Source organism: Lepidochelys kempii, chromosome 1 (genome assembly GCF_965140265.1).
Source record: "Lepidochelys kempii isolate rLepKem1 chromosome 1, rLepKem1.hap2, whole genome shotgun sequence".
In the NCBI taxonomy this organism is placed as follows: domain Eukaryota; kingdom Metazoa; phylum Chordata; order Testudines; family Cheloniidae; genus Lepidochelys; species Lepidochelys kempii.
In genome coordinates, this window is record NC_133256.1 from 207,400,273 (window position 1) to 207,422,896 (window position 22,624).

Genomic DNA, 22,624 nt, shown 5'->3' on the forward strand with positions numbered 1-22,624 from the left:
TGAGGTACTGGAAAGACCGCGTGTCTTTTACCGTCAGCTGCCCGATCCACAGTGGCTGGGCCCAGCACCTCTAATCACTTGGGGTCGGGGATATGCTGCTGTGTCTCTCCCTGCAGGACCGTTGTGGGTTCCAGCCGTGCGAGGGACGTTGAGCCGTGGCGACCAATGCTTTTACTGCTCCCCATGTCACGGGCTGGCTTGGGACGCTACGCCTCCTCCGTTTCCGTCCCGCCGTTGTCGACTCGGGGGGCAACGCGGTCTCCTCCAAGGTCAGCTGAAACTCTGGTATGGGATTCGACAGCCCCTGGTGCCATGCCATGTTGTTTAAGTGCTGTGCGACCAGCACTTAAACAACATGGCATGGCACCAGGGGCTGTCGAATCCCACAGCACTTAAACAACATGGCATGGCACCAGGGGCTGTCGAATCCCATACCAGAGTTTCAGCTGACCTTGGAGGAGACCGCGTTGCCCCCCGAGTCGACAACGGCGGGACGGAAACGGAGGAGGCGTAGCGTCCCAAGCCAGCCCGTGACATGGGGAGCAGTAAAAGCATTGGTCGCCACGGCTCAACGAAAACTGGCAGCAGATCAGCAGCCAGAAACTCCTAAGACTTTGTTTGTGGCAATTCTCGCCCAAATCACTGCTAATTCTGTGATGATTGTGTGCCTTTTGTGCCTGTTATTTTCTGTAGGGGTTGGCTCGGAAGCGCCTCCCCCGTTACAAGTCCGAAGGAGAATAAGATACTGCTCTTTGCTTATGCTAATCTTTTCTCCCAGTACTCTAGCATGGCTAATTGGGGCCCGGCCAACTATATTCTGCCTCGCACGGCTATATCCCTTCACACACCGTACCCGGCCGGGGCTCACAATGTCACCTGTGCGCGTGTAGTTAACTGCACTAGTACAAAGGTGCCATTGGGCTGTCAAAAAATTTCTCAATCCCTTTTAAATTGTTCCCATGCTGTTAATGTTTCATATAATTATGGCCATATCATCCTACCATCAGGATGGGTTTTTACTTGTGGTTCATGTACCTTTAATAATATTCCTGCAAATTTAAGTGATGGCACCCTTTGCTGTCTTAGTAGAATGATACTTATATTGCCTTTTGCTGGTTACAATTGTAGTAAAAGAAGTGTACCCCTTTTAGATGATTATATTGCAGATGTTAAGCTTTTGGTTATTTTGTGTTTGTAATCATTGGGCTTATTTTTTTGTTGCTGCTGTGTACAATGTATTCCTTCCTTGTTAAGACTTTGTAAAATTTTTGCCCTGGAAAGCTCCCCAAGTTATGTCCTTGTCTGTCTGGGAGTTAAATAGCATGACAAAACAAATTGGCGGCTACCATGAGATGGCCAACTATCAATAAACAAAAAAAGGGGAGATGAAGGGTTAATGTCTAGCTATTCCACCTGGAAGCAGGCGGGGCACACCCTGACTGTTTCCTAGGAGCAATGCACACATTGCTCTATCCAAGGACAAGGGCTAGATATGAACCCTGAGAACTTGATTGTTTGGACAGCAACTGTGGGAGGTTTCTTTAGCCTGGGCTCAAGGCCTGAGAACCAGGATTGTAGTAGATAGAGGATGGTAACTAAGCATATGAATCAACGTCATACATTCCTTTGTGTAGCAGTGTGTAATGCTTAGGGGGAGAAATATAATAAAAGGAGAAGGTGGAAGGCAGGGGGGCAGAACAGCCCATCTCCGCTGACCAGCCTGTTTGCTTGCATAAAGCTGTGTTCTGTCTCATCACTGAACCGCAACAACCCTTCATTGACAAGACATCAACATCTCACCATATACACACCAACAAAGTATCCAACACCCATCCTATCTTCCCCTCACACCAGCTATTGGACATTTTACAACCATTTTAACCTTTAGCCCTGGTCTACACTAGGACTTTAGGTCAAATTTAGCAGCATTAAATCGATGTAAACCTGCACCCGTCCACACGATGAAGCCCTTTATTTCGACTTAAAGGGCTCTTAAAATCGATTTCCTTACTCCACCCCTGACAAGTGCATTAGCGCTTAAATCGGCCTTGCCGGCTCGAATTTGGGGTACTGTGGACACAATTCGACGGTATTGGCCTCCGGGAGCTATCCCAGAGTGCTCCATTGTGACCGCTCTGGACAGCACTCTCAACTCAGATGCACTGGCCAGGTAGACAGGAAAAGAACCACGAACTTTTGAATCTCATTTCCTGTTTGGCCAGCGTGGCAAGCTGCAGGTGACCATGCAGAGCTCATCAGCAGAGGTGACCATAATGGAGTCCCAGAATCACAAAAGAGCTCCAGCATGGACCGAACGGGAGGTACGGGATCTGATCGCTGTATGGGGAGAGGAATCCGTGCTATCAGAACGCCGTTCCAGTTTTCGAAATGCCAAAACCTTTGTCAAAATCTCCCAGGGCATGAAGGACAGAGGCCATAACAGGGATCCGAAGCAGTGCCGCGTGAAACTGAAGGAGCTGAGGCAAGCCTACCAGTGAAGCATAGAAAGAAAAAAAAAAACGCACTCGAGATGAAATGTTCTCTGAGCTCATGCTGTCCTCCCACACTGACAGAGCACAGACGAATGCGTGGAGGCAAATAATGTCAGAGTGTAGGAAAGCACAAAATGACCGGGAGGAGAGGTGGCGGGCTGAAGAGAGTAAGTGTCGGGCTGAAGAGAGGGCTGAAGGTCAAATGGGGCGGCAGCGTGATGAGAGGAGGCAGGATTCAATGCTGAGGCTGCTGGAGGACCAAACCAGTGTGCTCCAGTGTATGGTTGAGCTGCAGCAAAGGCAGCTGGAGCACAGACTGCCACTACAGCCCCTGTGTAACCAACCGCCCTCCTCCCCAAGTTCCATAGCCTCCACACCCAGACGCCCAAGAACGCGGTGGGGGGGCCACTGGCCAACCAGCCACTCCGCCACAGAGGACTGCCCAAAAAACAGAAGGCTGGCATTCAATAAATTTTAAAGTTGTAAACTTTTAAAGTGCTGTGCTTAAAGTGCTGTGTGGCATTTTCCTTCCCTCCTCCACCACCCCTCCTGGGCTACCTTGGTAGTCATCCCCTTATTTGTGTGAGGAATGAATAAAGAATGCATGAATGTGAAGCAACAATGACTTTATTGCCTCTGCAAGCGGTGATCGAAGGGAGGAGGGGAGGGTGCTTAGCTTACAGGGAAGTAGAGTGAACCAAGGGGTGGGGGGTTTCATCAAGGAGAAACAAACAGAACTTTCACACCGTAGCCTGTCCAGTCATGAAACTGGTTTTCAAAGCTTCTCTGATGCGTACCGCGCCCTCCTGTGCTCTTCTAACCGCCCTGGTGTCTGGCTGCACGTAACCAGCAGCCAGGCGATTTGCCTCAACCTCCCACCCCGCCATAAATGTCTCCCCCTTACTCTCACAGATATTGTGGAGCACACAGCAAGCAGTAATAACTGGGAATATTGGTTTCGCTGAGGTCTAAGCAAGTCAGTAAACTGCGCCAGCGCACCTTTAAACGTCCAAATGCACATTCTACCGCGATTCTGCACTTGCTCAGCCTGTAGTTGAACAGCTCCTGACTACTGTCCAGGCTGCCTGTGTACGGCTTCATGAGCCATGGCATTAATCATAGAATATCAGGGTTGGAAGGGACCCCAGAAGGTCATCTAGTCCAACCCCCTGCTCAAAGCAGGACCAATTCCCAGTTAAATCATCCCAGCCAGGGCTTTGTCAAGCCTGACCTTAAAAACCTCTAAGGAAGGAGATTCTACCACCTCCCTAGGTAACGCATTCCAGTGTTTCACCACCCTCTTAGTGAAAAAGTTTTTCCTAATATCCAATCTAAACCTCCCCCACTGCAACTTGAGACCATTACTCCTCGTTCTGTCATCTGCTACCATTGAGAACAGTCTAGAGCCATCCTCTTTGGAACCCCCTTTCAGGTAGTTGAAAGCAGCTATCAAATCCCCCCTCATTCTTCTCTTCTGCAGGCTAAACAATCCCAGCTCCCTCAGCCTCTCCTCATAACTCATGTGTTCCAGTCCCCTAATCATTTTTGTTGCCCTTCGCTGAACTCTCTCCAATTTATCCACATCCTTCTTGAAGTGTGGGGCCCAAAACTGGACACAGTACTCCAGATGAGGCCTCACCAATGTCGAATAGAGGGGAACGATCACGTCCCTCGATCTGCTCGCTATGCCCCTACTTATATTAAGGGGTAGGCTGGGTCCCCAAGGATACATATAGGCATTTCAATATCCCCAACAGTTATTTTCTGGTCTGGAAATAAAGTCCCTTCCTGCAGCTTTTGAAACAGACCAGAGTTCCTGAAGATGCGAGTGTCATGTACCTTTCCTGGCCATCCCATGTTGATGTTGGTGAAACGTCCCTTGTGATCCACCAGAGCTTGCAGCACTATTGAAAAGTACCCCTTGCGGTTTATGTACTCGGCGGCTTGGTGCTCCGGTGCCAAGATAGGGATATGGGTTCCGTCTAAGGCCCCACCACAGTTAGGGAATCCCATTGCAGCAAAGCCATCCACTATGACCTGCACATTTCCCAGGGTCACTACCCTTGGTATCAGCAGATCTTTGATTGCGTGGGCTACTTGCATCACAGCAGCCCCAACAGTAGATTTGCCCACTCCAAATTGATTCCCAACTGACCGGTAGCTGTCTGGCGTTGCAAGCTTCCACAGGGCTATCGCCACTCGCTTCTCAACTGTGAGGGCTGCTCTCATCTTGGTATTCATGCGCCTCAGGGCAGGGGAAAGAAAGTCACAAAGTTCCATGAAAGTGCCCTTACGCATGCAAAAGTTTCGCAGCCACTGGGAATCGGCCCAGACCTGCAACACTATGCGGTCCCACCAGTCTGTGCTGGTTTCCCGAGCCCAAATCGGCGTTCCACAGCATGAACCTGCCCCATTAGCACCATGATGCATGCATTGGCAGGGCCCATGCTTTCAGAGAAATCTGTGTCCATGTCCTGATCACTCACATAACCGCCCTGACGTCGCCTCCTCGCCCGGTATCGCTCTGCCAGGTTCTCATGCTGCATATACTGCTGGATAATGCGTGTGGTGTTTAATGTGCTCCTAATTGCCAAAGTGAGCTGAGTGGCCTCCATGCTTGCCTTGGTATGGCGTCCACACAGAAAAAAGGCACGGAACGATTGTCTGCCGTTGCTCTGACGGAGGGAGAGGCGACTGACGACACAGCTTACAGGGTTGGCTTCAGGGAGCTAAAATCAACAAAGGGGGTGGCTTTACATCAAGGAGTATTTCAGGCAGGACTTCACGGAGGGTTCCAATAAGAAATGGTGCACCTAAGTTATTGTTCTTATTGGAACAAGGAGGTTAGCCTGGCCTCTGATTGATACATGGCTAGATTTACCTCGCTGCACCCTCTCTGTGAGTGACTGCAGTGTGACCTAGAGGAATGAGTCCCCTAGACAGGGGAGGGGGGGGAAGCAAATGAGTACAAAACAAATCTGGTCTATTTCTTGTTTTGATCCACTCCATCTATCTTTTACATCTTTGGCTGGCAGCAGACGGTGCAGAAGGACTGCATGCCATCCTCATCTCTTGCCTGCCCGGCAGAAGATGGTACAATACGACTGCTAGCCATCCTCATCTCTTGCCTACCCGGCAGAAGATGGTACAATACGACTGCTAGCCATCCTCATCTCTTGCCTACCCGGCAGAAGATGGTACAATACAACTGCTAGCAATCCGTATCGCCTGCCTGCTCACCATAAGACGGTTCAATAGGACTGACTGCAGGACTAAAGAGAATGACCTGGTCAAGTCACTCCAAATTTAGTCCCTGCGCCCATGTCTGCCCAGGCGCTCCCAGCCGACGTGGCCAGGAGCACCTTGGACACGACAAGGACGGCTACCAGTCGTACTGCACCGTCTGCTGCCAGAAGGCAATGGGTTGCTGCTACTGTGTAGCAATGCCGTACTGCGTCTGCCAGCACCCAGGAGACATACAGTGATGATTACCTGAGCGGGCTCAATGCTTGCCGTGGTATGGCATCTGCACAGGTAACTCAGGAAAAAAGGTGCGAAACGATTGTCTGCCCTTGCTTTCACGGAGGGAGGGAGGGAACAGGGGCCTGATGATATGTACCCAGAACCACCCACGACAATGTTTTAGCCCCATCAGGCATTGGGATCTCAACCCAGAATTCCAATGGGCAGTGGAGACTGCGGGAACTGTGGCATAGCTACCCACGGTGCAACACTCCGGAAGTCGACGCTTGCCTCGGTACTGTGGAAGCACTCCGCCGAGTTAATGCACTTAATGCACTTAGAGCATTTTCTGTGGGGACACACACACTCGAATATATAAAACCAATTTCTAAAAAAACGACTTCTATAAATTCGACCTTATTCCGTAGTGTAGACATACCCTTAGTCTGGCTCCCTAAAGCTGAGGACATCTTAAATCCTGTGTATGCTCATGGTTTGGCTATGTAAAGCCTACCATGAAACATATTGGGGATCTTGTTAAATACATCCATGTATGTGTGAACACGTAGTCCTAGATTTTAGTCCAGAAGTGACCATTATGATCCTCTAGACTGACACCTTACATAGCACAGATCACAGAATTCACCCAGTGATTCCTGCTAAAGCCCATAACTTTGGGCTGAGCTAGAGGATATCTTTTAGAAAGATATTCAGTCTTGATTTAAATACTTCAAGTGATAGAGAATCCTCCCACCCCCTGCCCCAACCTCTTTGGCAAATTATTCTAGTTATTCTCAATGTTAAAAATTGTGCCTCATTTCCAGTCTGAACTAATTTCACTCCAACTTCCAGCCATTGTATCTTATTATGCCTTTGTCCAATAAACTATAGAATCATAAGATTAGGGTTGGAAGAGACCTCAGGAGGTCATCTAGTCTAACCCCCTGCTCAAAGTAGGACCAACCCCAAGTAAATCATCGCAGCAAGAGCCCTCTGTTCTCAGAAATCTTCTCTCCAAATAATCAAGTCAGTTCTTTATCTTGTCTTTGATAAACTAATAGATTTTTCTTTCAGAGTAACAGCCGTGTTAGTCTGTATCCGCAAAAAGAAAAGGAGTACTTGTGGCACCTTAGAGACTAACCAATTTATTTGAGCATGAGCTTTCGTGAGCTACAGCTCACTTCATCGGATGCATACTGTGGAAACGGCAGAAGACATTATATACACAGAGACCATGAAACAATACCTCCTCCCACCCCACTCTCCTGCTGGTAATAGCCCATCCAAAGTGACCACTCTCTTTAAAATGTGTATGATAATCAAGGTGAGCCATTTCCAGCATAAATCCAAGTTTAACCAGAACGTCGGGGGGGGGGGTAGAAAAAAACAAGGGGAAATAGGCTACCTTGCATAATGACTTAGCCACTCCCAGTCTCTATTTAAGCCTAAATTAATAGTATCCAATTTGCAAATGAATTCCAATTCAGCAGTTTCTCATTGGAGTCTATTTTTGAAGTTTTTTTGTTGTAAGATAGCGACCTTCATGTCTGTGATTGCGTGACCAGAGAGATTGAAGTGTTCTCCGACTGGTTTATGAATGTTATAATTCTTGACATCTGATTTGTGTCCATTTATTCTTTTACGTAGAGATTGTCCAGTTTGACCAATGTAAATGGCAGAAGGGCATTGCTGGCACATGATGGCATATATCACATTGGTGGATGTGCAGGTGAACGAGCCTCTGATAGCGTGGCTGATGTTATTAGGCCCTTTGATGGTGTCCCCTGAATAGATATGTGGGCACAGTTGGCAACGGGCTTTGTTGCAAGGATAGGTTCCTGGGTTAGTGGTTCTGTTGTGTGGTATGTGGTTGTTGGTGAGTATTTGCTTCAGGTTGGGGGGCTGTCTGTAGGCAAGGACTGGCCTGTCTCCCAAGATTTGTGAGAGTGTTGGGTCATCCTTCAGGATAGGTTGTAGATCCTTAATGCATTGAAGGGGTTTTAGTTGGGGGCTGAAGGTGACGGCTAGTGGCGTTCTGTTATTTTCTTTGTTAGGCCTGTCCTGTAGTAGGTGACTTCTGGGAACTCTTCTGGCTCTATCAATCTATTTCTTCACTTCCACAGGTGGGTATTGTAGTTGTAAGAATGCTTGATAGATTTTTCTTATGTTTCTCACTCTAAATCAGGATTTTCAGCCCTCAAATCATTCTTGTAGCTCTTTTCTGATCACTTTCTAATTTTTCAACATCCTTTTTGAAGCAGGGACACCAGAACAGGGCAGAGTATTCCAATAACAGTCTCACTTAATTCAACCTGCTTACTCAATATTCCTCTGTTTATACATCCAAGTATAGCATTAGCCACCATGAAGCAGTGGGAGATCATGTTCAATTGCTTATTCACCATGAACTCCTAAATCATTTTCAGTCACTGCTTTCTAAGATACAGTGTTGCATCCTGTAAGTATGACCCACGTTCTTTGTTCCTAGATGTATGACCTTGCACTTAGTTGTATTAAAAGACGTTGTTTGACTGAGTCTTTCTTACCAAGCAATCCTGATCACTTGGTATAACAGTCTGATCCTCAACATTATTTACTAATCCAACAACTTTAGTCATTTGCAAACTCTACCTGCAATAATTTTCTTCCAGATTGTTGAAAAAAAGACATTCAAGAGCATTAGAGCAAGATCAGATCTCTGCAGAAAACCCATAAAAACACCCTTATCTGATGATTCCCCAATCACAATTATTTTTGGAAATCTGTCAGTTTTTAAGCTATTTAATATGTGCTTCATTGATGTTTTATGTACAAAATACATTACAGGTGTCTTGTAATTATCTAAAAGCCAAGCATTATGGTCCCAGGAAATTCAGTTAAGATTAAATTTTAAAGAAATCCAAACCTGTTAAAGTAAGGAAATGCACAGTTAGGGCACCCAAATAACCTTAACTCAGTCCTATAGTAAACTAGGAGGAGAAAATAATGAAGAAAATCTAATGTTTTAAAAAATATTTTACTCTAATTTGGGACCACAAATCCTAAAATGCCGTAATTATAATAATAATAAATCATATGGTTTTGTCCTACATGGCAGAGTTAAGGTATTTGCAGATCAAGAAACTTTTAGCTATGAAGACTTGTGGGGGAAAATGACCATTAATTCTAAAGAAATATAGATTCAAATGTAGCCTATGCATAACATTTCACTGAGCTCTAACTATATGAGAAGTTTTGAAGAGTCTGTGACAAGGCAGATTTAAGATGGTTTCAGTGCCCTCGTTTGTGCCTCTCCGTACCTTAACATGATTGAATTTCTTTTCATCTTAAACTTAACTGTGAATTTCCTCGGATTACAACAGTTTGGGGTGGGGTTTTTTTTTGTTTATTTGATATATAATTACAACATGGATTTTACCCTAAATACTGAAATTTATTCTAACCTTTAAAACCATTTTGACATAGGAAATTCCCAGACAATAACTTTTTTAAATGAAAATTTAATAGAAGAACACTAAATAAGAAACTCAAAGAGAATGTTGCATTTGATATTTTCAGTGATTTGAAGATATGCAGTATCAGCCTTAAATCTGTTTTTTAAATTTTAACTTTTATGACCAGATTCACTGATACATTCTGGCTGCTTTACCCCACTCTGGAGCAACACAAAGGAGCCAGAGTTTATGGGTCATATAAACTGGATTTATGGCTGCTTTGTTTCAGAGCCCTGTCTTCCATACTCCAAATTTCTCCTGCCTCTTGTACCTCCCAGCATTGTCCTGGCAAAAATTCCATTTCTCTCTTGCACCTCCCTATGTTCCACTATTCAGAACCCTCAGATTACCCCTGTTGTTCCACCTCCCAGCATTACCTTGTGTGCACACAAAATTCCCCTGCTTCTTGCGCCTTCTTACATTACCCTGTGCTAGGCTTTCCAATCCTCCAGGAATTAAAGATTAATCTTTAATTAAAGATTATGTCATGTGATGAAACCTCCAGGAATACATCCTACCAGAACTAGCAAACCTACCCTATGCACACACTCCAAATTCCCTCTTCCTCTGGCACCTGTCTACATGACCCTGCACCCACATGTCTGTTTCTTCTTTCCTCCTGTATCCTCCTACATTCCCCTGCATGGACACACACATTCCAGTTTCCCCCTCTCTCAAGGCCTACCTGATGCAATGGTTGGCTTTTGAAAAGATATTTAGGATGAATGATCATATGTGCCATTCTTATTCATAACTGAAAATTTATCTGTCATGAATTGCTTCCTTTCAAAATGCCCACCATCTCACAATGTTCTCAGTGGAACTGAAGTCTGACAGCTGCCCTCAGGGAAGATGGTGAGAGACTATATTGTGAAGAATCAGAGAAATTCAGACCCATTGAGAACAATGAGAGAGACAGTGCACCTTCTCAAAATGGACACCAACAGGGGGCAACTGTGGCTTCAGTCCCACTGAGAGCAATGGAACATGGCAGACATCTGAAAGAGGGCAATTCTTTATGGAATTCTTTGTAGTAGGCCATTCTATCCTTCAGCCACTGCTGAAGGAAAAAAAATCAGTTATGAAGAAAAACTTGAAAAATGATCTAAACCAGGGGTGGGCAAACTACGGCCCACAAGCCGGATCTGGCCTACCAGCCATTTTAATCTGGCCCTCAAGCTCCCGTTGTGGAGCGGGGTCTTGGGCTTGTCCTGCTCCTGTGCTCCAGCCGGGGAGCAGTGTTGGGGGCCACTCTGTGCAGCTCCCAGAAGCAGCAGCATGGTCCCCCTCTGGCTCCTACACATAGGGAAGCCAGGTGGCTCAGCTCTGCATGCTGCCCCCATCCCAAGCACCATCCCCACAGCTCCCATTGGCCAGGAAACATGGCCAATGGGAGCTGCAGGGACAGCGCCTGCAGACGGGGCAGCGCGTAGCAGAGCCACCCAGATGTGCCTCCTCATAGGAGCTGGAGGGGGGACATGTCTCTGCTTCTGGGAGCCACTTGAGGTAAGCACCGCCTGGAGCCTGCACCCCGAGCCACCCCTATGCCCCAACCCCAATTTTGTGAGCATTCATGGCCCACCATACAATTTCTATACCCAGATGCCCTTGGTCCAAAAAGTTTGCCCACCCCAATATAAACAGTGATTCTAAACAAAAACAAAACTGAATGTAGTTTATGCATAAGATTTCAGTGATTTTTAACTATGTGGGAAGTTTGAAGAGTCTGTTATTCTGCTACTGAGATTATTAGAGGCAAAAATGAGATATGTCAGTGGATGATATATTTCTTAAAGGACCCATTTTTCATTAATTTTTATTCCTAAACTAATTAACTAATGCATCACAAATACTCAGAAAATTTTAAAGTAAAGTGTTGCAATTTTGGGGAGGAAATTTTTTTTTCCGCATACATGACAAAGAAGTTAAATCCCCTGCTTTAAGTGCAGAACTCAACTCAGTCTTAGCTATGGAATTACTAACAATGCCTCCATAGTCTATATTCCCAGACAAATATACTTCAAAATTAAGTTTAGACTGAGAGCTCACATCAATTGTAATTTAGGGTAAACTACATTTAAGGTAATTATCTTGAAATCAAGCATTACAAATCCAGGAAATTTACAGTTAAGTTAAAAGAAGCCCTAACATATGAAAGTATACAAATGCACAGTTAGGCTGCCAAACAACTTTAATTCGGCCCTGTCACGGACTTGTCAAACTTCCCATATAATTAAAACTCAGTGAACTCTCGTCCATAGGCTACACTTGAATATTTTTCTATGATTAACAGTAATTTTTCCCATTATTCTTCATAACTGAGGTTTTTTTCCTTCAGCAAAATCCTTAATTCTGCCCTAGAATGACACCATCCGAAAACCACACAGTTATGATTAAGGCACTTTAGTGTTTGTGGACCCAAATTAGATTAAACTTTTGTTTAAAGACTCATTAGATTTTTCTCCTCATGGAGTCAGGGCAGGGCATGCCTCTTACTATGTTTGTACAGTGTCTAAAATAATAGAGCTGTATTCTCAATTGAGGCTCTAGGCGCAACTGTAATACCAATAATGGCCATAATACAACAGTGAGAAGGACATAGAAGTTATAGAAAAAAATGGAAAAATTCAACAAGAAATTAAAATAGTAGAAAATGCATCTGAGGAAAAGTACAAGACAATGAAAAAGAATGAAGTAAAGACACATTCTTCAGCTTTGTCACCTGGGAGGTATTGGGGGCTCTGCAAAAGAGCACTCCCAAAACGGAACCCATATATGCAGCTTTGACAAGAGAGAAACCCCCATACCTCTGGTACTATTGGCATTTGAGAAATGTAGCCCTTTTGTAACATGCAGCAAGGCACCAAGAAGGAGGGTTAAAATCCAAATGGGCGGCAGCTTCATGTAACACACTCCAGCCCTTTTCACATCTGCAGAACATTTAGCTGCTTGCATCTGGTTGTGTTTGTGCAAATATAATTCCATATTCACTAATAATTCCCGAGGCTAAAGGCCCCTCTTCTGTAACCTTGTTAATATTCTCACAAGGCCTGGTGTGAACGCCTCACAGCATTTGGATTAGAATTCAATCTTGTGGATTTTTTTCCTCCTGTCTCTTACACTTTCTTTCTTTCTCGTACTTTTCTGGCCTCCAATTTCCTGGCCACCCACATGAGGAGACACTTTCCCTCCTGCTCTCTCTCCATTCTCAGTTTCAAGGAATTTCCTTTTGTCAAAGGCAAAGTGTGATTGACATATTTTCCCCTTCTTAAGTGCAGTCTTCTTAATATTTGATTTAACTATGTCCTTATGGGGCTCATATAATCATTACCTAGGTGAGAAAGACCCCCTGCTCACTCTCCACCATCAATCCCTGGGCTCCAAACTATCAATCGCTGGCTACTTAGCACTTTTAACATGTTTTTTATTCACTTTTTAAAGACATTTTTATTCATTTGATTCTCGTGAATGGTTTCAAATTGACAGCCTTAGAAACTGAAGTCCTTTACTTATCCACAAAACAGGTACAGCCTGGGCACAGCTACTGAGTTCCCTCACCAAAGCACATCACCCATGCCCTAGGCACACCCCATCCCCCTTCTGAGGAGAAGGGAAGTCAGTTTCCATGGTCTAGACCCAGTCCTCGGGTTCTCTGCTGAGAGTCTGAGACTGACAATGAGTACTGATTTTGATCACAAAATCATAAGAGATAGAGTTGGGACAAAGCAGAATTGTTCCCTGCAATGTATTATCTAGTGCTTTGTCCAGTCCAGTTTTAAAGATTACAGATACTGGGGCTTCTACCACTTCTCCAAGCAGACAGTTCCAGCAGCTATTTGATCTTTACTATCAAGATATTTTCCCCGCATTTCCATCCCATTATTCCATGAACAACTTTAAACAATTCTTCATATTGCTTGGTGTTTACTTAGTTCAAATTGAAGACAATTATCAAGTTCCTTCTTAGTCAGCACTTAACTGGATTTGGCCCATTTAGTTAATTTAAAAAATGATCAATTTTTCTTGCAAGTTTTGAAGTTCTCTCTTCTCATGTATTCATATGACTTATCTATTGCCTCCCCTGCATTGTCAGACTATTAATGTGGCAATTTCCTAGCAACCTGATCATTGTTATTTTTATTTTTTCTGAACACTTACATTCTCATTCATTCTGTTTTGTAATTAGAAGTAGTGTTTAGATGGCCTTTTGTATTTCATTGAAATGTTCCTTTAATGAGCCTTGGCACTTCACTAAGTCAACTAACTGCTTGGATGAGGTAGCCCCATTCCTCATGGTGGTCAAATGCCTTTTTGACATTGGAAGACAGTGATGCTGCCCACACAGTAATGAGCCCACTGACTTACTGTAGGAATGAAATTGAACAGTCTTCATCACACTATCTGAGCCAAACATTTTTATTAAATCTATCTGATAAAAAGAGAGAAAGTAAAATGGGTTTTTAACAATTGCTTGGCTAAACATTTTGCAAGATTTTAGAACCAAGGTTAATACATACAATTGGCCTGTAATTGCTATAATTAAGATGAACTCTGCTATGTTCAATCACCAAATTATTACTGAGTTGATTAAAATAATGTGCAGAGCAGATTTGTTTTTCACTTAATCAAAAATAATTTTAAGTTTTTATTAATTGAGATGGGTATTATAGGCAGAACAGATAGCTACACCTATAGTTAAGCTTGGCCAACACTTTCCATTATAAGACCCTGTTTTCAGTTAATTATAACTTTGCCAACTCTAACTATTTCGGCTGAAATTTCCTGTGCCAGATGTCTGCCTCAGGCTGAACAAAAAACAACAAAAAAAGAAAAGTCTGCAAAAATAGTTCTGCTATTTCTCAGAAGGAGGCTAAAAGGAAAATGGTTGTCTTGTTCATGTTAAAACAAAAAATCTTACAACTGTTTTGTTGAGAAAGTCTAATGTCTCCTTGCTTTGGACTTGAAATTTGGCAGGGTTCACATCCTGGTATCATGCCTTCTCCTACCGCTATCAACATCCACCCAAATTTGGCTACATTATGAACCTCTGAAAATCTCAGTTCACACATGCTCAATATAGACTTTTTATAGTTTTGCAGTTAAGTTTCCTGAAGATTCTGTCTGCACTGGGCATGCTCCAGCTCAGGACTGTAGGGGCTGATCAGGCCTCTCCGTGAAATTGGTGCGCTTGGCTACACGAGGCCACGAATGGTTGCTCCACACGCAGGAACTGAGAGCAGAGAGACTGTTTCACTACACTCTGCTGACAATCAGGGCAGGTCTACACTACAGCCATGATGGACGCTCTGAGATCAAACACACCAGCGATCAATTTAGAGGGTCTAGTAAATTGTACTTACCCCCGCTGAGAAGAGTAAGGTAAGTCGGCGGTAACTTGGCCTAAGGTACATCGACTCCAGCTACATTATTCACGTAGCTGGAGTTGCGTAGTGTAGGTTGACTTATCGCGGTAGTGTAGACGTAGCCTCAGGTATCATGGAGTAGCAGGAGTAAGCTTCGTGATTGGAATGCAGAGGGTTGAGGATCAGGTATTGTGAGTGGGAAGGCTGAAACAAAGAAGGGGCATGTGGAGTTAAGGGGCTATGACAAATTGACAGGGAGGAAGGCCCAGGATGAGGAGTCAAGGCAGGGTGGGGGACAGGGACATGGAGCCAGAGCGTATGGAGGATTGGGATTGGGACATGGAACTGAGTGGGAGGAGTGCTAGAGCGGGCAGGGAGTCTGAGACAAGAAGCCAAGATGCGGTGGAGTGGTGACTGGGACATGGGGGAATGGCTGGGATAGACGTGGCCAGGCTTGTGAGGGAGAGGGCAGAACAGGGTCTTACACCACTGGAGTCCACTCCCTCGAGAGCCTGGAATATAATCCAGGATTCCTGAGTCTCTAGATTCCCTTGTTGTCAGCAATACCTGTGAAGCCAACTGACAAAAAGTGTGCCTTATCTCCTTCTAGTGCTGGTCCACACAGAGGATGACAGCCTACTACTGCTAGCAGTTATTCCATTTACCTCAAGTGGCAGAGATCTGTGCTATGGATTTAAAGATTCTAACCCTGCCGATGAACCATGTTGGAATTGAAATGATTCCATGCAATGGAATTTCGATTTTTTCAGTTTCCTTTTTTTTTAAAAAACCTAGAAAATTACACACAAAAACCTATAATAAAGGAACATTAACGTTGCAAAGTCAAGGACTCAAAAGTTAGGAAATTCCAGAATTAGGGTTGCCTGTGCAATGATCACCCAAAATTTGTGGGCACTTTTGACATCAACATCTCTATGCCTCATTTATCCATCTGTAAAATGGGAATAATAATATCACCTTTTCTCAGAGGGGTGTTGTGAAGATAAATTCATTGATGTTTGAGAAGCACTTGGCCCTACTGTGATAACTGCCATAAAAAATCCCATGAGAAAATTAATAAATCTGTCTTCAGATCAGGGATTGAATAGTGTGCAGTAAATAAAGCATGAGACCACACTCACACTAACAGAACCCTTTGCTGATCTGGCTGAGGAAAACTAGGCACAGCCATAACGTGATATGAGTCAGAGTTCCCCTGGAACACGGGAGAGTCTGGATGGTAAGAGGTCTGATTTCAAGCCTGCAGGGATAATGGATCAGATGGGAGCAATCCCAGCACCAAAGGAACGTTGAGTTACCAGTCAGCCTAAAGCCAGAGACAATGGAAGTTATATTTGCATCTGACTCAGCAGGAAAAGCAAATTGAGAGAAGGGTGAGGAAGGCAGCATGGCATCAGCTCACTGGGGCACAAGCAGCAATGAAAGAGAACTTTATCTGGGGATACACTTCAAAAGAATGCATGTCAATGGTTTACTGGACTATAAGAAGAAGGTGAGAGAATGCCATAGCTATACATCACTGAGGAACTAAGAGGCCAGTGTTCTTTGTCGCTATGAATGGTGGATACCCCACTACACAGGTTGATGACACTGAAGTGGCTGTAGGGAGAAAACCACCACTGCTGAGTTAAGTTTTAGTCTCTAAGAAGCATGATTATACCATTGTTTTATTTCAGAGTAGCAGCCGTGTTAGTCTGTATCCGTAAAAAGAAAAGGAGGACTTGTGGCATCTTAGAGACTAACCAATTTATTAGAGCATAAGCTTTCGTGAGCTACAGCTCACTTCATCCAATGAAGTGAGCTGTAGCTCACGAAAGCTTATGCTCTTATAAATTTGTTAGTCTCTAAGATGCCACAAGTCCTCCTTTTCTTTTTTCATTGTTTTATTTGTAACCTTTTCTGTCCCTATTGTTATTGCTTAGTATTGGAACATCAAGGTGCAGACACACAGTTTAGCAGCAGCAAATCTCTCTCACTGAGAGAGAGGAATAACAAGGTGACTTACATGTCTGGATACCCTGAGAAAGCATCACATTGATCATGTAATTTAAGACTATCATAATGCATACACAAAAGGGGACTGAATTATGGTTGCATGGGCATTTCTTACTTTTGAGTACTTTCCAACCTTAATGTGTAGTACATATATAGGGCCAGATCCTCAGCTGGTATAAGTTAATGTAGCTCCATGGACTTCAGTTGATTAATGAGTAGCTCATTGACTTCAATGGAGATACAATACTTTACACCAACTAAGGATCTGAATCATAGGATTCAATAGGGCATCCTTTTATAAGCAGGGGCCCGTGTACTCCATGGTACAGTGGGGCCAAGTACTTCAGCAACAACCACATCATTGTGTGGCAACAATTGATGTGACCACTAGGAAATACCTTTATTTCTGTCTCCCTATCTCCACACAAACACACACATATCTGTGGCCTGTAGCTGAAAACACTCAGCTGTAACATTTGTTGACTATTTTCAACAACTATTATTTCTGAGAAAGGTTCCTTTCACAATGCTTGCCAGGCAGCCCAGATCCATTCCCAAGGCCTCAAATCCAGCAATGTAGTCCAAGTAGCCCGGCTCAGAGCTTTCTTCCTCTCATGGGGCAGGGAAGGAGGGAACTTGTACCTGGCTTCAGAAGCGCATCTCCCTAGAATCATCCTGGGTCTTAGCTGCTATACTGTTCTTCAGGCTGCCTAGCTCACCAGCTTACACCAGCTTCCCCATCTCCCTCTCTGCAAGCTGACTGAAATAAAAAATGTCAGGAGCCTGCTGCAGCAAAATGGTGAATGGTAAAAGTACTGAATTCAGTTGTAGCGGGGGTGGGAGGGGGAATCCCATCTAAGCAGAGTCATGGAGTCCATGAGGCCCTGATTGAAATGAATGGAACAGCTCACATCTCTCAGAGGTACTGTTTTTTGGTTTACTGTAGACTAAACAGACAAACATCACTGCATTTATTTACTCTTGGTTCATGTTCTCTGCAGCTCTAATGACTAGAAACATTATTTTAAGTGAAAGCTCAGATTTGGGAGCATGATTTTGCAGGAAGTGGCGAATTCCACAGTTATGGAATCGTGGGAAACATGGAGCCCTGATTACAAGATCTGATAAACATCTTAATGTGCTGCATTCAGTATTCATTATGCACCATTCTGGCATCCTCAATGGCTGCTCTACTGCCCCATGCCTCAGAGGTCACTGCCGTACCCTCTCTCCTGCTCCCTTGTCGTAGGTCTCTGAGATCATTGCTTCATCCTTGCATCTTGCGACACTGCTCATCCGCCCCAGGCCACTCTCTCACCCTTACACCAGCCTAACCTCAGACCTTTGGCATGAGATTCAGGCTTTTGGAAGATTCCTCGGGCCTGCAGGGCTTCTTTCAAAAATCTCAGGACAGTTGGTGTAGATACAGCGTTCAGGTCCATATGAATGGAGCAGCCACAGCCACGAAGGTAGCCTCAAATAGATTAGAGGAATAGTAAGATAGATCCTGCCAAGACAGGCTGAAGAGAAAACAACTCTTGAATTCTTCAATCTCTCTGCTGTCAGAATTGACTCAATGTCTGTGACTATTCTTCTGATTTTAAAACAAACAAGCAAACATCCCAAATACACCTTCACAAATTAAAATGTTTACAAGTCATTAATTAAACCAGGATGTATGTAGGGGGAGTGTGTGTAGGGAGAGGGGATTTGGACAGGTAGCAGGAGGAAAATCTCAAGCCTTTTAATTTCCCATCGTAGGTAGGTGTGCTCATTCCCTGTATTTTGTGGAGGAGCCTGGGCCTTGCTCCCTATGTGATGCAGGGCAACTTACCAGTGAACACATGCAGATAAATGCTGGTGACTGCAATAGCTGACAAGGTTAAGAGAGGAAATACCTAATGCTCTTACACCTAATGAGAGGAGGGATAGCTCAGTGGTTTGAGCATTGGCCTGCTAAACCCAGGGTTGTGAGTTCAATCCTTGAGGGGGCCATTTAGGGTTCTGGGCCAAAAATTGGGGATTAGTCCTTATTTGAGAAGGGGGTTGGACTAGATGACCTCCTGAGATCTCTTCCAACCCTGATATTCTATCATCTACTATTTGTATGACAACCAAACTGTACTAGATACTTTAGAGACAGGGTAAAAGAGGAACCTGCCTCAAAGTGCTTACAATCTAAATGGACAACATACAGAAAAAGGAATGTGGGATGGAAGCAAATGACAGGCAAGATGGGGAAAAGAGGAAGGAAGGAAGAAATAGAGACGATCCTGTGTGTCTGCTTCAATGGCATCATGCACAGCAGGTTAGTTCCTTGATTTTATTTTAAATAATTACTTATTACAATTTATAGGGAATTAGAGAATCTTTGTTTGTGGGAAAAGGTGGGTTTTGAGGAGGGATTTGCAGGAAGGTATTACACAGAACTAGAGATCACATTCCAGACATTGGGCAGCATGGGGAAATTGTGCAGAGGCACCTATAGAAGGGAACAAAAGTAACAAGGAAGAATTGTTAGATTGCATAGCCCAATCAGGAGAGTGGTGGGTGACCAGTGATAATTTATAGGAATGGACAGATCCTTGATAATGAGGCCAAGGAGTTTGACATTGATGCAGAAGGAGATGTGAGCTAGTGAAGGGGCCCAGCAGAGAATATGATGCGGTCAGAGTGGCAGGTGAGGAAGATGAATTTGTTGGCAGCATTTTGTTAAACTGGAAGAGAGTCAGGTGGGTATCAGGAAGGGCAGAGAGAAGCAGTCATTAGTGTTGTGAAGGTGATGGAAGCGATGCAAGTGAATGAGCTCTCCCAGAGGAAAGGTGTAGAAGGAAAAGAGGTGGAAGCTAGGAAGAGGTCATTAGTGACTTTAATGAGAGCAGCCTGAGTGGAGTGATGCCAGAGTGCAAAGGGTCAATGAGTGAATTAGTAGGGAGCAAGAGTAAACTGCAAAGTCTAGGGGCTTGGACATGAAAGGGAGGATGGAGATGGTGCTGTAGTTGGGGAGTCAGAGAGGGTTGAGGGAATGTTTGTAGGGAAATAGGAGAAGCAGGTACTTTCTTGGAGGCTGAGGGAAAAGAGCCAGATGAAAAAAAACTGAGAATGAGTACAATGGAAGGGTCATGGAGTAGGGGGATTGAAGGGAGATCAGGAGATGTGAAAACTTGGGGTCAAGTATTGGATCATAAGAACAGCCATATTGTGTCAGACCAATGGTGCATCTAGTCCAGTATCCTGGCTTCCAACAGTGCTCAGAGGGAATGAGCAGAATAGGGCAATTTATCAAGTGAGACATCCCCTGTCATCCAGTCCCAGATTCTAGCAGTCAGAGGTTTAGGGATAACCCAGAGCATGAGGCTGTATCCCTGATCTTCTTGGCTAATTGCCATTGTTGGACATATCCTCCAAGAACTTATCTAATTCGTTTAACCCAGTTATACTTTTGGCCTTCACAACAACCCCTGGCAATGAGTTCCACAGGTTGACTATGCATTGTGTGAAGTACTTCCTTATGTTTGTATTAAGCCTACTGCCTATTAATTTCATTGGGTGACCCCTGGTTCTTGTGCTGTATGAAGGGTAAATAGCACTTCCTTATTCATTTACTCTACACCATTCATGATCTTATAGACCTCTAGAATATCCCCACTTGATCATCTGTTTTCTAAACTGAGAAATCCCAGTTTTTTTCCATCTCTTCTCATATGGAAGATGTTCCATACCCCTAATCATTTTTGTTGCCTTTTCTGTCTTTTTTCAATTCTAATATATCTTTTTTTGAGATGGGACAACCAGAACGGCAAGCAATATTCAAGATGTGGGCATACCATGGATTATATAGTGGCATTATGATATTTTCTTCCTAATGATTCTTATTATCTATCCCTTTCCTAATGATTCCTAACATTTTGTTAGTTTTTTTGACTGCTGCTCCACATTGAGCGGATGTTTTCAGAAAGCTATCCATGATGGCTTCAAAATTTATTTCTTGAGTGCTAACAGCTAATTTAGACCTCATAATTTTGTATGTATAGTTGGAATTATGTTTTTGAATGTGCATTACTTTGCACTCATGAGCACTGAATTTCATCTGCCATTTTGTTGCCCAGTCACCTGGTTTTATGAGATCCCTTTGTAACTCTTTCCAGTCACTTTGGACTTACTCAAGATAATTAATTTTGTATTATCTGCAAACTTTGTCACCTGTTTACCCCTTTTTCCAGCTCACTTATGAATATGTTAAATAGGACTGGGCCCAGTAAAGATCCTTGGCAGGGGGACCTTTCTCCACTGTGAAAAATGACGATTTATTCCTACCCTTTGTTGCTATCTTTAAACCAGTTACTGATCCAGGAAAGGACCTTCCTTCTTATCCCATGACAACCTACTTTTCTGGAACCTTTGGTGAAGGACCTTGTCAGAGACTTTCTGAAAGTCCAAGTGAACTATATCAACTGAATCACCTTTGTCCATATGTTTGATGATCCTCTCAAAGAAAGCTAATAGATTGGTGAGGCATGATTTCCCTTTACAAAAGCTGTATTGGCTCTTATCCGACATGTGGAGTTAATCTATGTGTCTGATACTTGTTCTTTGCTATAGTTTCAACCAATTTGCCTGGTACTGAAGTTAGGCTTATCAGCCTGTAATTGCCAGGTTTGCCTCTGGAGCATTTTAAAAAATAAAATAATTACATTAGCTATCTGCCTAATCAGCCTCTGTACCAGATGATGAAGCGATAGTTAGTTCTGCAGTTAGTTCTGCAATTTCACATCTGTGTTCCTTCAGTACTCAGTACCATCTGGTCCTGATGACTTATTACTGTTTAATTTATTAATATGTTCCCAAACCTCCTCTATTGACACCTGAATCTGGGACAGTTCATCAGATATGTTACCTAAAAAGAATGGCTCACATATGGGAATCTCTCTCATATCTTCTGCAGTGAAGACTGATGCAAAGAATTTATTTAGCTTCTCCCCAACTGCCTTATCTTCCTTGAGTGCTCATTTTGCACCTCAATTGTCCAGTGGTCATACTGATTGTTTGGCAGGCTTCCTGCTTCTTATGTACTTAAAAATATTTTTGCTGTTCATTTTTGAGTCTTTGCTATATGCTCTTCCAATTCTTTTTTGGCCTACCTAATTGTACTTTTACACTTGAGTTGCCTGAGTTTATGTTACTTTCTATTTTTCCTCAGTAGGATTTGACTTCCAATTCTTAAAGGATGTCTTTGTGTCTCTGCCTCTTTTATTGTGTTTAGCCATAGTGGCATTTTTTTGGTCCTCTTACTGGTTTTTTTTTTTCTATTTGGGTATACATATATTCTGAGCTGCTCTTATGGTGTTTTTAAGAAGTTTCCATGCAGTTTGCAGACATTTCACTCTGACTGTTCTTTTTAATTTCCATTTAACTAGCTTCCTCATTTCTGTGTCGGAACGACCTTTTTGAAGTTAAATGCTATGCGTGTTGGGTTTTTTTGTATTTTACCCTCTACAAGGACGTTAAATTTAATTACATTATGGTCGCTATTATCAAGCGGTTCAGATATAGTCATGTCTTGAACCAGCTCCTGTGCGCCTCTTCCTTTGTGGTTTCCAGGCCTAGCTGTCCCGAGAAGCAGTCATTAATTGTATCTAGAAATTTTATCTCTGCATCCCATCCTGAGGTAACATGGGCCCAATCAATAGGGGGATAACCCAATAATAATGGAAGATTTCAATTTTCTGGTATTTTAGCCTCTTGAATCTCCCTGAACATTTCACAATCATTGCAACCATCCTGGTTGGGCAGTCTG